Here is a 16,367-nt window from a genome sequence, read left to right as displayed (position 1 = left end):
TTTATAGGGTGCCTATGAAAAAACCTCTGTATCCTCAGGAAAAAAGATGAGGAGTTTGGGGCCATTGCAAGGAGAATTAATTTTACAACTTTATCTAAAGACAGCCATTAATAAATGCAGTGTCTGTGAGAAGATCTATGTTGGCATGACCACCCTGTCCTGTCCTTGGCCCTATCTTGCTTTCATTATTTTTATTTTTATTTTTTAACAGTTTCTCAGATAAACATGGAGATTACATTTTCAAGAAATCTGAACACAACACAAATCTGAGAGGGATAGCCACTGTAAGGTACTACAAAATCAAAACACTAAAATTGAGTAACTATCCAAAATGATGGATGGAGACTGTAATAATAGCTGGTATGTAGTGGATGGCTGTTTTTTACAAGGTACTTTGTATACCTTGTCTCTAATTCTCACAGAGTTTTGGCAAATTCAGTATCATTATTTCCAAAAATGAAGACACTGGAGCTCTAAAAAGTTGTGTAACTTTCTTACAGTTAGTCAATTAGTGACAAAGCCAGGACTTGAGCCCATGTCTAGTTACCTCTTTACCAGCCAGACTGGCTAGCTTATGCTTTCATAACAACAATGTCAATCTCAGTGGCTCAATGCAGTCCATTTTATTTCTCATTCTTCTGTCTAATGTGGGTCATATGGAGAACTCTGCTCAATACAGTCACTTTGGAACTCTTACTGATAGGGCTTATATCTCCAAGGCTACAAAGGCAGAAAAAAAGGATGTGATGAATGACAAACTAATGCTTAAAGCTTCTCCCTAGAAATGACATGATCTGTCTACTCACATTTCAAGAGCTAAAAGCTAGCTAAATCTTACTTGGAGATGGGGGAAGAGGAGGGATATAATTGTATTGTTTCCAGGAGATGAGGAAAAAAAGCCCCAATGACTACCAGGCTCTGAAGTCCAAGTTCTGACCATTTTACCTTGTTGAATATTCAATAGTATGACATTGAAAAAAGATAAATTAAGAGGCTTCTGCTTCACTTAGGCTAAAAAAAGTGCAAAAATACAAGTATAGCATAGGGTAGATCTGACACAGTAGCAGAAAATGTAAAAATATTTAAGAATTATTAGAATAGAATCTGTAAATGAGACATCTATGTAATGCAGCTGTATGAATAGGTTATATTAACAGCATTGTAAAGTCATGATTCCAGCAGACCAATAATTAGTCCCCACGCTCCCAAATCCATGTCTCCTGTCTAGACTTTCCTCCTAAGTCCCAGGCTTCTTTATCTGACTAAACACTAGACATCTCCAGTTGGATACCCAGAGGTTCTTGGATGTCATCATCCTAAAACTGACTTACTAACTTCCTGTCTTTAATAAATAAATAAATAGCCCTCTCCTCACAGATGCCTTGTCTGAGTTGACATAGCACCAGTCAGTTCCCTAAGTTAGAATCTTTAAATTCACGGTGTCCTTCCCACTCCTCTTCTCTGCTTCAAACAGGCAATCACCAAGTTCATTTAACCTTTACTTAGCAACGTTCCTCCATTCCAACAACCTCAGCCCAAGCTGTGGTTCCTCAGCTAGTCTCAGAATTATTGCCATAAACTCTTAACTGACCTCCCTGCCTCTAGTCTGGACTGCTCCAAATCATTTTGCCTACTTCTGCCAGAGTAATCTTTTTAGTATGCTTTTAAAAATAGTGGCCTACTTGCCATTGACTGCCCTTTCAATACCCAAAGGAGAATGGCCAAGCCCAACTGTATAGAGCATAAGGAATTTCACAATTTTAGTCCTACATTTCTGACTTTATCTTTTGACTGTAAACCTTCATTGCAATATGTGAGTATAAAGAACAGGTGCAGACTTATCCAGTAGTCTCTGAACATGCCAAGCACTCTGTCCTTCCATAACTCCATGCCCTTGTACATGCAGGTTTCTCTCCCAGGCATAAGCACCTTTCTCCTCAAAGTCTGGTGAATTTCCACCCAGTCCTTTAAGATCTAACCGAAATATCACTCTTCCCAATTAAACTTCTCTCTTTAAACACCTCTATTATTATCGTTGTCACACTGTATTGGTGTTATTTCTTTACAAGTGTACCTCCTCTAGTCAACTACACACTGTGGTAGGAATTAATTGTCCTAGAACTTAATATGGGCCCTAAAGTTTTGAAAGAATTAGGATAAAGATGAGCTGGAGAATAAAATGCTAATTGGATGAAACTAATGGTGGAGTCCGCAAAAATCAACATTGAGTTAAGCTTTGCAGAAACAAAGAGTCAAATGTGAAAATTCCACTGGCATAATAGAAAATTAATTTATACCAAGTAAAATGTGGTTATAAACAGGAATAATAAGTAGAATGTTATTTACCTAATCATAATAGGAACACTCATTTGAATCCCCTAATGATTATGACATAAAATAAAAGAGTGTGGGATATCAGAAATGTTAAAAAATAGTTCTGAAAGCAACTCATAGCAAACTGCCAGCCCTGGCCAGTTGGCTCCAAAACTCAGCTGACCCTTTACTCCACCTACCATCTCCTTTATGAAAATCTCAGGTAGTAAGGATTCAAAATATTAACATCACACCTGACTGCATGCTCTTCGAGGAATTTTAAATTAGCACAAAGGAAAGTGTTTCCCTTGAGAGCTATTCTGGCATCTTACACTCACATATTGCAACTGGTATATGAGGCCAAAGCAACATGCTTTTAATAAAACACCCTATAAACATGGGATGGGGTGTTTTTCATTACCTGGTGATAATTCTGCTTTTTTCCCATCGGAGTGGAGAGACACTGAACCCCACTGAGCTGATAAAATAGGCTCGATGAATCCCTATAGCGAGAACAGCATTAGCAGTAGGATTGCTCAGGTTTCCTGTCGCAAAAACCTGGGTAGCATTTTATTACTGAAGTTGTCTGATTGCTTTGGTTCAAACCTTTTCCCCAATTCTTTTCTTTCTCTACTTAAAATAACAACAACAAACAAATGAAACAATAACACAACAAGCAGAAGCGTAGGATGAGCTCCTCATCATCAAAGACAGCTGCGCAAACTTGCAGTCAAAACACCTATTTTTAGTCTAACAGAGGCAAAGCTTGTCATGATTCCCCATAACCTGTCAAGAGCAAGGGAAATATGTACTGCATGCCCTGGATCTTCGTGCTGGCACAGTTATAATGTATTCAGAACCAGGGAAACATTCTAGAGTCAGAGTATCCAGCCACTCTGCTTCTTACAGCAACCTATCATTTTGTTTTCATCAGCTGTCAAGTAATTACTTCCCTAGCTGCATGTAGGGCCCTCTAGATCTCCCTTCTCCCAAAATAAAACTTCTCAGGTGCTCTGAGAGCTACTTCCCATGAAGGTAAATGCAGGGTGTGCTGCTAGCTCCTGTTAAAACTTCTCCATTCATTAAATGTGCACCTTCTCTCATTATTAAGAGGACATTTAAATTTTCCTGCCTGCACTTCTGTCATAAAAATTCCATTTTTAATTCAATGACTTGTTCCAAGTCATTTCATCATTCAATGCTTTATGAAAAATTTAATGGTGTCTATTCCTCTAAGTCCCACTAAAATTGCTCTGTGTCCAATGTTAGCTTCAAGTCAGCCTAAGAACAGATACTTATATCTCAAACCTGTAGGTTCATCCTCTTACTCCCTAATTCAATGGTTCTCAAATTTTAGTTTACATGAGAAGCACTTGGGGAGGTTGTTAAACCCACAGCTGCCCACAAAGACATTGACTCAGGAGGTCCTGGGTAGGGCACAGGGATGTGCATGCTGACAAGCATCCCCAGGCGATTCCATTCTACACACTGGGGATCACTGCTGAGTCAATGAGATCAAAGCCTTACATAGGTATACTTCCAGCCCCATCCTTACTAATCCTGATACTTGGTGCATCCTAATGAGTAAACCAGCACATCCCTAAGTTCATCAAGCCAATGCCACATCCCCCACCATCCCTGCCTTAACTCTGTGCATGTGACTGGCTGTTCACTTTGGTTTCTTGATCAGTACCTCTGTTTCCAACCAAAATAAGAACTGGGCCTGTAACTTCAGCCCAATGCTTGGGACTCTGCCTTATTCCCAGGAGGGAGAATCCCTTCCACTGTAGTGCTAGCCACAGCCTAAATTTATACCAGAACCTAGACAGATCACCAAGTAGAATGAAGATACTATCACATACATGAAAAAAGACTAAAAACAGCCCAGACCTACCATATCTGATCTTCACTTCCATACCTGAGCCTCCAGACCCCTAAAGCATCAATTTGGAACAGCAACTTCTTTGAGGGTTGATTCCTCAGCCCTTCTACTAGATGAGTTTCTTGGGGTCTAAACCAGAGTTTGCTCTGGTCCCCACCTGAGGAATTGTTCTTAATGTATTTCACTTTGTTGCTATGATGTCATTGGCTAGACTGAGGGTCATTATAAGAAAGATTCCTATGGAGCTCTTTATTGTAACTACTGTAATAATGTTTGCAAGGGTGTTCACTGCTTTACTCAATTTCCTCCTAATGAGAACTGATGGGGAGAAATTTCTGTCTGGTCTTGATACCAAATATAGATTTACTGCTTGTGAGCAATTGATTTGCGTTTTGTCTTCTGAACAATAAATTTTGTAAGAGAGAAGGCTCCTGTCTTTCACCTTTGACTGGTAGGAAACAAGACCCACCTCCAGTATTATATTGTATGTTTTAAGTCACATTCCCAGCAACATTGTCCCCACTTTTATTTTTCTATTTTCTTTCACCCCAACGTGTACTCTCTTGTTATATTTTCTATCTCTCTTGTAAGTGGTCTAATTTTTTAAATTGAATTAAGATTTACCCTTTCTGTACTGACCACATGGACCCAAGAAAATGAGATAACTCAATGGCTGAGGATGACAAAAAATCCTATCAACAAGCATGTATTATGTATACACCTCATGTTCAGAAAAACTGCAACTCACCTGAGAGAGTATGACATAACACAGAGTGCTCACGCTTAATATACCTACAATGTAGCTGAGGAAAGAAGACTGGCACATACAGAATAATACCACACAATACAAGTGTAAAGGTTAGGAACAAGGTGATATTGATGGTTGTTAGCATTTCAGGAGTTTAATAATGAAGGAAATTAGTGAAGGGAGAGTTAGAGATTTTCCAAAGAGTTAACGATTTTCCAAAACAGAACTTAAACCAGCACTTAGGTTATGGAGATAATTTAAGGTTTTTGTGTTGGTAGAATGAGCAGAAAAACATTCTGGGTCAAATGAGCAGCATGGAATGGAGGTACAGTGAAAAGGAGGAGGAATTTGAGATGAAACAGACATGGATTTGGATCCTGGATTCCTGAACTTCTCAGAATACTTTTCCTCATTTGTAAATCAGGATAATAATGTCAATGAAGAATCTTGGTTTTATAAAAATTAAAGATAAACTGTGAAAAACAGCTAGTACAATACCTAGCACCCTTTAAGCACTCAAAGTTTAGTCATTTCTATGACAATAGTGATAAGTCTGGAGGTAGGATTAAGTGTCCCCGGCATGCAGGTTTCATGCTCACTAGAATGCCTGCTATACTGTGAGGAGAAGTGGAAAAAATGATTATATAGTTAGGCTGGGGACTGATGGTGGGTGGTCTTATAAGTTAGCAGATAGCTTTGGACTTGACAGAGGAGGAACAAGCGAGCTATTTAAAGTTGCTAAACAGGGCAGTGACATGATGAAAGCAGTGTTTAAAGAAGGTGAATGTGGCCATGCAGGCAGAGAATGAAGGAGAAAATACTATAGGCATGGACGCTAACTAGAAGGCTGTTGTGGTAATAGACACAAAGCAACAACAAACTGCAGGATGAGGGAGGCAGCAGAAGACTGCAAAGGAGAGACTTTGAAATACTTTGAAGAAAATATTTCTTTCTTTGGAGAGGATTTTGTGACTGGCTATGTAGGAGGAATGAAGGAGTCAAAGGTCAAGCCTAATCATAGTAATTGTCCTACCCATTACCTCCTGTTTGTCTTTATCTCCCACTAGATTTTGAGCTCATACGGAAAAAACACCATTTCTGTCTTGTTCACAGATGCCTAGCATAGTATTTCAAATCTAGATGATACTCAAAATTTTTTTAAGCAAATTTCATCAATGAATAATGAATTAAATTTTGTTCTTGGAAAACAAATCAATATATAATATATAATATTAATGACTATCACAAATATTTATTTATTGAGCCTTTCTATTGAGCACTTTATAAGCACTGTATATATATTATTTTGATCCTATCAAAATTCCTATACAGTAGATACTATTACTATCTCCATTTAAAACTGACAAAATGAGGCACAACACATTGAGGCAATTTACCCAAGGATACTTAACTAGCAAATGACAGAGCCAAGATTCAAACCCATGTCTTCTGATGCCAGAGCCTATACACTTACTCAAGGAAATGGGAATGGGTCCTGGAAAAAGAGAAAGTCTTGTCAAAAGAGAAACAGAAGTAATGGAAACCAGATAACTTTTCCATACCTTGTACTTCATAAGCATTTAATCTTCATATCAATTCCACAGGTAGATATTCACTTAGGTTTAAAATGCTCTCCTACTATGGATAAGCAAGGTGCCCAGAGAGAACAAAGGAGGCTCCTTGTTCTCAGGCAATAGAGGGCAGTAGATGTGAAAAGCGAAATAAGATAAAAGACACTAGTAAAAGAAGACTGCAAAGTACCACCTGATGAAGTATGCAATGAGGACACAGGATAATCAATGCTGGGATTTGGGGAATGGGAGTGAATGCTATCATATTCCCTTGTTTTAATGCTCCTCTGATTTTATTTTCTTATTTCTTTCTGCATATGCACTTCCAACTCTCCTTTTGTGTTATAAGGCTGTATAAAATATATTAGTCCATCCAAAGAGGAGTTTACTAAAAGTTTCCTTTCCAGGAATCTGATGACATATTAGACTAGATGACTTGTGAAATGAGTACATGCCATTTTAATGGGCAAAGTGGTGTTTATGCAAATGCAGAGTATTTGTAGCTACACACACACACACACACGCGCGCACACACACACACACAGAGGGATAGAGAGAGGGAGAGAGAGAGAGAGAGTTTTACTTTTCATTCCCAGGTATAATGTTTCATAGTAAAGAAAAGATGGGTTTTTATATATCCACCTGTCAGGCAGAGCAAACTGTTACAACACTAACTGACCACATCTCTCCAGTACTACCACTAAAGCTTGGACACTTTCTACTGGTTCACATTGCTACCAGGGTTCCTGACAAAAAATGAAATTTCCTTTGGAATCATCAATGATATAGAATTGAATTGCTAATTCCATACATAGAATTTTCTTTATCCCTGAATCATTTATTATATACACTTTATTCTACTTCAGAAATTAGTACAGATGGATGACTATTAGAATATATATTTCAAGAAGATTTTTTAAACATTACTTCAAAAAGATTTACTTTCACTAAATTTCTTTTATAAGGTGAATTTTGTTGAACTTTTATGTGGAAAGTGTGGACCTCAGAACGTTTGGGACATGGAATATCATCTATGGAAGATTCTCAGTCAAAGCCTGGTGGGACTTAACATTCAAGTGAAGAGGACATAGCACTGAAGCTTTTGAATGAAATGGAGAATGTTGATAACATATGAGAGATATGCGGTAGGCAAATTAATCTCAATTAATGCCAATGTTAGACGCTTTCTCTCTTATGACTAAACAGCAATTTTTATGGAGGAAGAGCAAGAAATAAGAGACTACAATTGAATTTCCTCACATAGAGCAAAAGACCATGGAGAAAGCTCTGTAAAAGATGCAATAGCTGTGAGTCAGTAAGATCACAAAAAATGGAAGAATGTTTTAGAAGTTCTGGACTAAGGGCCAAATAGAAGATGGGAGATCTCTTTCTCATTTATACGACATGTTCTCACTTACAAGTGGGAGCTAAATATGGGATACACATGGACACAGAGATGGGAACAACAGACACTGGAGCCTACTAGTTGTGGAGAGAGGGTTAGGAGCAAGGGCTGAAAACTACCTATTGGGTACTGTGCTGAAAACCAGGATGATGGTCCAGTCATACCCCAAACCTCAGCGTTATACAATATACCCCTGTAACAATCCTGCACATGGACCCATGATTCTAAAATAAAAGTTAACAAAGAAGAAAAAGAAGAAAAGAAAAATACATTTAAAATTTCAAAATAAAAATCTCCGACACTTTAATAGGGAATAAGAAGGCCAGAGTGTACCTGTAACACATGGTGACACCTTGATGTTGCCTCTAAGATGGGGCCCCTCAGCACCTGGGGGACACACTGGTGAAGACATGCTTTTCCCACTTTGTTTTCTAAAGACTTCCTATCATTTTTATTATAAACTCAGACTATTTCTGCAATAACATCCAAACATTAAAACCTTTGCCAATGTTTTCAATAATTATATTTTGAATTTTACTTATGTAATGAAGCCTCTTCTTTTCCCCTTTTTTTCCCCAATACTATAATTCAAGTTATAAAACTATCTTTTCGCTTGCTAAAAAGATAACAATATTCTTAGACTGACCGGCTTTGTCAAAGCATCTTATTTGCTCAGTTTTGAACAACTTATATTACAGACATGTTCTATTGGTAGTGTCACGGTGATTTGTGGAATTTGGTTGGTAACACTTTGACACAATTTTTCTGTATGAACTGGAAAAACTTTCTCACTTGGGAAAGGAAAACACCATGGCACAAAACCACAGAAATGTCAGTCTGGTCAATAGCTCCCATTATTCTCAGAGATGTGCCAATGACACAAAATCCTAAAGAATAATTTTAAAAATATTGGTATTCTCAGCCTCTTTTATAGAGTTAGAGACCTAGTGTTTTTCAGGACATATAGAAATACTTGAGGACAGAACGGGCCTTTGTTGGGATGAAATAATTGCTCAAATTTGAAATTAATAAACGTTAAAAATAGCAGACCATTTAAACTGTCCAACAAGTATTAAAATTATTTTCATTAAAGCTTGTTAGTATATATTTATATGCTTATTTTTATTTCTTTGCTCTTCTACCTCATAATTGGAAAGACTACTTCACAATTTAACAAATTGTATTTTTAGTAGAGTTCTCACATACTTCATTTTAATACTTTCATTCTCAGTTCTGCCTCATTGCTCTTAATAGCACTTTGTTGCATTATACAAAATATTTTTTCCTCCTCGACATTTAGTATCTTCAAATAATTTCGAACAGCCATTAGCTCTCCCTTTAGCCCCCACTCCGTCAAGCTGTGCTAATTAATTAGCTCCTTTAATCTTTTCTCTAAATAACTCTCTCTTTCTCTAATCAGTTTGTGGTGAATTCTTCAAAGTTTCTTTAATTTGCTGGAATTTGGTGAGTGGCATTACATGGTGTTACAGATGTACTACAAAAACGATGTGCTACTACTCTGCAGAATATCTGCTGGGAATTTAAAGCACTGGCAGGTTCATGTGGCATATTTCACATGTAACCTGTAGGCTGCCAGGTATACAAAATGACAGAGATAAAGGGTCCAAATCCTCAAGCTCCCTCAAGTCACCAAATAGGGCACTAGTGTAACTGTGACCCAATCAGCAGGAGTTTTTAACTATAAATAGTTATATTTTAACTAGAAATACCTGTTCACACCCCCAGGGTCCACTGAAAATAAAAGAGCATTGAATGAAATTGAGACCGAGAGAGAGAGAGGGAAAAACAAAAAAACAAAAAAACAAAAAACAAAAAACAAAAAACAAAAAAACAGAAGCAGAGAGAGACAGAAACCAAGAGAGTGAGAGAGTGTGTTCAGAGCATAGATTTTCATTTTTAATTCTGTTTTAAGAGAATCGATATACACTATAAGAGAAAGATGTGCAGGCTATCTGGTGGCAAAATCCATCCCATTTTTTTATCATCAGGGTTTATTCATTATATCTACATGTATTTCCTGAATAAATAAGGGAATTGATGAGTGGATTGTGGGGGTTAGATTGAGTCTCTTTCTCTCCCTTATGCCCATCCGTCCAAAACTGTAAGTGACTCACACCTCAAGAGAACAGGAGTGTTCTTTGATGAAGGTGATAAAGTAGTTCTTCCCACTTGCGAGAACCTCTCACGTATTATGCGCTTTTCATATGAGGTCCTGTGCTAGGCTGCAACGCAGAAAAAATGAAAAGATAAGATCTAAGATCTACGAGCAGATTTAAAGTACAATTTATGATAGTGATAATGAGGGAGCTGTCACAATTTTTTAAAAGATTAATTGCCCAGTAAACACTAGAACAGGTTGGAGTAGGCAGAAATAACCAATTTTGTCTCTAGTCTAGAGATTAAGCACATGCTATATAGGTGGAGAAAAGGGGAAAGTGTATATTAGGAGATAGGCTGCACAGCATGGTGATTAAAGAAAGAGGCTTTAGGTTGGGCTTGGTGGGTCACACCTGTAATCTCAGCACTTTGGGAGGTGGAGGTAGGAGGATTGCCTGAGGTCAGGACGTTCAAGACCAGTCTGGCCAACATGGTGAAACCCCGTCTCTACTAAAAATACAAATAATAATAATAATAATTAGCCAGGTGTGGTGGCATGTGCCTGTAGTCCCAGCTACTTGGGAGGCTGAGGCAGGGAAATTGTTTGAACCATGAAAGTGGAGGTTGCAGTAAGCTGAGATCACACCAATGCACTCCAGCCTGGGCAGCAGAGCAAAACTCTGTCTTGAAAAACAAAAAAAAGAAAAAGGCTTAAACCAGGTAGCAAGTAGTCTCAATTTCAATTCTGCAGTTTATTAGCCATGCAACCTTAAAAAAATGGACTCAATATCTCTACTACGCAATTTTCTTTTTCGTAAAATGGATATAATACAGAGAACCAACTGTTCTCAGTGCTTACTATGTGTCAAGCAAACTATAAATGCTTTACATGAATTAGCTCATTTACCTCTCACAAAATCCACAAACTGGCTATCATTGCAAGAAATAATTTTTACAAATTGCTTAGAACAGTACAGAGGATGTGATGATCATTTGGAGAGGTTGGGTATGACTATTATTACATCATTGTCACCATCTGAAGATATGAAAAATAAAGTACATAGAGTTATGTTATTTGACCAAGATCACACAAACAAGAGTTGGTAAAGGCAAGATTTGAATCAGGAAGTCTATTTATTCCTAGAGACTGAGAACCCAAGTTCTTCACAATGTGGCCTTTAATAATAAACTAATATCTCTCAGAAGTACCTGGCACTGTCCCAAACACACAGAAAGCCTGAAATGTTAGTGAGCATTCTTACTATTGCAGGGCAGACCAGAATTATAGTCAGGATAGGATGCCATTCATTCATTCACTTAACCAAAATTTAGGGAATATCCACATATCCTAGGCACTGGACTCAGTTCTGAGGTCATAAATGTAAGTAAAACATGGTTCATGCCCACAAAGAACTTTCAATATATAAAGGAAATCAAGTTCATAAATAAATAACCAAAGTACTCTGAAAAGTGTGCTATGGGAATAATGGCAATAAAATTACACCTACCTCACTGAATTGTCATAAGAATTAAATTAACGCATATTAAATGTTTACATTAGTGCCTAGAACATAGTATTTAGCATAAATGCATTAGCTATTATTGTCTTGTAACCATCTGAGTGGTGGTATGCTCATAAAGAAAAAGCAATCAGACCCAGAAGAATGAAACTGAACCCCACCAATTATCATACATAAATATTTACTCAAGATGGATTAAAGACTTAAGTGTTAGACCTCACACTATAAAAATCCTAAAAGAAAACCTAGGAAATACTCTTCTCAATATTGGCCTTGGCAAAGAATTTACAGCTAAGTCCTCAAAATCAAATCCAACAAAAACAAAAATTAACAAGTAAGACCTAATTAAACTAAAGATATTCTGCCACCAAGAGAAACTATCAAGGGAGTCAACCGACAGCTTACAGAGGGGGAAAGTGTCTGAAAACTATGCATCTGACAAAGGCCAAATATCCAGAATCTATAAAAAATTTAAACAAATCAACATGCAAAAAACAAGTAACCCCATTAAAAAGTAGGCAAAGAACATGAACTTCTCAAAGAAGAAATACAAGTACCCAACAAACATATGAAAAAATTCTCATCATCACTAATTATCAGAGATGTGCAAATCAAAACCACAATGAGATACCATTTCACACTGGTCAGAATGGTCTTTGTTAAAAAGTCTAAAAACAACAGATGCTGTCAAGGCTGCAGAGAAACGGGAACTCATACACCGATGTTGGGGATGTAAATTAGTCCAGTCACTATGCAGATCAGTTTGGAGATTTCTCAAAGAACTAAAAGTTGAACTACCATTAAATCCAGCAATTCCATAACTGAGTATATACCCAAAGGAAAATAAACTGTTCTACCAAAAAGACACATGCACTCATATGTTCATCACTGCATTATTCACAAAGACACTGAATCAACCCAGGGGCCCATTAACTCTGAATTAAAGAACATGTGCTATATATACAGATGGAAAATTATGCAGCCATCAAAAAGAATGAAATCATGTGCTTTGCAGCAAATGGATGCAGCTGGAGGCCATTTTTCTAAGCAAACTAATGTAGAAACAGAAAACCAAATACTACATGTTCTCACTTACAGGTGGAAGCTAAACATCAAGTACACATGGACACAAAGATGAGAAAAAATAGATACTGGGAAATATAAGAAGGGGTGGGGCACAAGGGCTGAAAACTGCCTATTGGCTGAAAACTATCTATTGCTACTTGAGAGATGGATTCATTCACACGCCAAACTTCACTGTCATGCAGTATACCCAGGTAACAAACCTGCACACGTACCCTCTGAACCTAGAACAAAAGTTAGAAGAAAAAAAAAAAAAAAGAAAAAGAAAGCAGTAGTAAATCAATGGCCTGCAAGTCAAATTTAGCTTCCAGACTTGTTTTGCTTGGCCCATGGTGTTTTGTTTTGTTTTGTTTTGTTAAATGTGAATGAGTTGCTGGCATTAAAAACATATTATGCAGTCAACAGACACATGAAAAAATGCTCATCATCACTAGCCATCAGAGAAATGCAAATCAAAACCACAATGAGATATCATGTCACACCAGTTGGAATGGCGATCATTAAAAAGTCAGGAAACAACAAGTGCTGGAGAGGATGTGGAGAAACAGGACCACTTTTACACTGTTGGTGGGACTGTAAACTAGTTCAACAATTGTAGAAGACAGTGTGGCAATTCCTCAAGGATCTAGAACTAGAAATACCATTTGACCCAGCCATTCGATTATTGGGTATATACCCAAAGGATTATAAATCATGCTGCTATAAAGACACACGCACCCGTATGTTTATTGTGGCACTATTCACAATAGCAAAAACTTGGAACCAACCCAAATGTCCATCAATGACAGACTGGATTAAGAAAATGTGGCACATATACACCATGGAATACTATGCAGCTATAAAAAAGGATGAGTTCGTGTCCTTTGTAGAGACGTGGATGCAGCTGGAAACCATCATTCTCAGCAAACTATCACAACAACAGAAAACTAAACACCGCATGTTCTCACTCATAGGTGGGAACTGAACAATGAGAACACTTGGACACAGGAAGGGGAACATCACACACCAGGGTCTGTTGTGGGGTAGGGGGAAGGGGAATGATAGCATTAGGAGATACACCTAATGTAAATGACGAGTTAATGGGTGCAGCACACCAACATGGCACATGTGTACATATGTAACAAACCTGCACGTTGTGCACGTGTACCCTAGAACTTAAAGTATAATAAAAAAGAAAAAAAAAAGAGTATATATTTGAGAACCACTAAAACTAGAAAGTGCAGATGACAAATTTGAACCAATCTGCTAAATTGCTTGCATCAAATCAACATTATATAATTTTCTGTTCTGTAAAACCATCCCTTATAATTTATAGATACTGTTCTATGGCCATGTTTATTAGATCTTTTTAAAAATCAAATGATTTCTGGTAGAAAAAAAATAGAAGATAATCATATAAAAATTTAGATATTCAGTTTCTCCTGAAAAACCTAAAAATCGGAAAGAACATTTCTGCTTAGTGAATATGAGCATGAGCCAAGGTTTAGCTCAGAAAGCCCAGAGGTCTTCTTCCCATTGTATGGTGCCAGAGACCAACTTGAGGCAGCAAGGCCAGGGCTCCAATTGTACAACTCCTTGTGAAGTGGGAATGATACGTAGGACATACAGAAAGCCCCTTCTAGATAAGATCTTTCCTAAAAATTTATTCACAGGTTTATAATTTTGGTCAGTATTATAATTGGATTTTTAAAAATTTTTGTGTCAAAGAGAATATTGTTAAATCTCTTAAAAAGAGGGAACAAAGGTCCTGAGAACCTTTTCTAATTCCACAAACTGCATGTAAAGCAGTAAATATAAAACCTGGAAATCTCACTTAAAAAAAAAAATAGGTCCTTAATAAGTTTAACATAGAATTACCATATGACCCAACAATAATAACGCTCCCAGCATACATCCAATACAATTTGAAGCAGCTGTTCAAACAAAAACTCGTACAGAAATGTTCATAGCCCAGCTGATGTAGGACAGGTGAACCCCAAAATTGGGGCTTAGCCTGGGAGAGTTTTTGGCTTTGCTCAGGAAATAATTCAAAGGTGAGCTGGTGGTGGTAGACAGCAATTTTTATTGAAGTGGCAGTGTATAGCAGCAGCAGAGGTACTGCTCCTTGAAGAGCAGGGCTACTCTGGGCACAGTGCCTATAGAGTAGCCCTCCTCTGCAAGAAACAATGTGCTGCTGCTGTGCACTGCCACTTCAATAAAAATTGCTGTCTAACACCACCAACTCACCCTTGAATTATTTCCTGGGCAGAGTCAAAAACCCTCCTGAGCTAAGACCCAATTGGGGACTCACCTGCTCTATATCACAACTATTCACAATAGCCAAAAGCTGAAAACAACTCGAATGTCCATCAACAGACAAACAGATACACAAAAGGTGGTGAATCCATGACATGAAATATTATTCAGCCGTAGAAAGCAATGAAGTACTGATATATACTACACCATAGATGAACCTTGAAAACATTATGCTGAGTGGAAGAAGACAAACACAAAGGCCACATATTATATGATTTCATTCATATGAACACCCAGCTTAAGCAAATTCATATAGACATAAATAGAAAGCAGATTAGTGCAACCAAGGACTGGGGGAGGGGGAAATGAGGAGCAACTGGTTCAATGGGTACAGAATTTATTTTTGTCATGATCAAAATATTCTGAAACCAGATGGTAGTGATGGTTGCAAAATAGTATGAATGTACTAAAAGTGACTGAGCTGTAAATTTCAAAATAGTTAAAATGGTAAACATTGTTATGTGTAATATTAGTACAATCTAAATAAAGGCATTGCTCATAGGACTTAGGTTTTCAACGAGCAAGGGCTTTGTTCTCTTTTGTCCAAGTATCTTTGTTCAGTAAGCTTTTCTTAAATAAATGAATGGCTTAATCAGCACTATTAGAAAGGACATAAAATAATTACTGAGCAAAATGAAACATGACCTGACAATTCCTCACAAAAGGAAGGTATTATTAATACTTAAACTTTTCTGACCAAGAAAACATTTGGATATGCTCACCATTATAAATGTGCCCATGAATTCATTAAACCAAAGGTTTTCCAGTCCCCCTTCCAAGGATACATCCATGAGCAATCACATCTCCACAACCTTCTCTGACACAGGTAGTGAGCCTGAAATGGGTAAGACGGCCTGCCTGAAGATCAGGTGCTATCCATCTACTGAATTACAGTGCTCAAAAATGTATAAGCAATGGCTGAGGGATTCCAGCCTTGAGGTTCCCAAGGAACACTGCACTCGACATTAAAGCCCTATCTGTATTAAATTTAGCTCTCCTGTACCCTGGGTCTACTCCTTTCCGCATTATTATCTTTATGTATTTGACCTTTTTTCTTCTATGATATGGTTTTCATACCATTAAGTAATACACACACCCTTCCTAGGATTCTTTCTTGTTTGTTAATGTCCTCAGAGGTGGCATCTGAAACTAGGCTAAGTGTTCAAATATGGTCCACAAGGGTGCCAGAGAAGAATTTCCAGAGTTCCGAAAACTACATTTCTATTGATACAGTTTATATTTGCTTTGGAGAGAAGCATGTTATCTGGTTTACTATCAGATTTGTTGCCAACTAAAACTTGGAGTTGGCTGCAATTTTTTTTTTTTTCAAAAAGCACAAGGGGGAGACACAGTTTCATCACCACATGCCAAGAAAGGAAAGGGAGGTGGGAGCAGAGAGAGTGGAGGAGGGTGATATGAGCTGGTTGTACAG

At 37.6% G+C, this 16,367-nt stretch overlaps 1 protein-coding gene across 5 annotated transcripts in view; it reads right to left on the bottom strand.

Annotated features, from left to right (window-relative positions):
* PDE4B (phosphodiesterase 4B) overlaps positions 1–16,367 on the bottom strand; it is a 586,012-nt gene that overhangs the window by 275,966 nt on the left and 293,679 nt on the right. The window lies entirely within an intron of this gene.

Source organism: Theropithecus gelada, chromosome 1 (genome assembly GCF_003255815.1).
Source record: "Theropithecus gelada isolate Dixy chromosome 1, Tgel_1.0, whole genome shotgun sequence".
In the NCBI taxonomy this organism is placed as follows: Eukaryota; Metazoa; Chordata; class Mammalia; order Primates; family Cercopithecidae; genus Theropithecus; species Theropithecus gelada.
The sequence above is the reverse complement of the archived record's forward strand: the minus strand, read 5'-3'. Positions and strand labels throughout refer to the sequence as shown.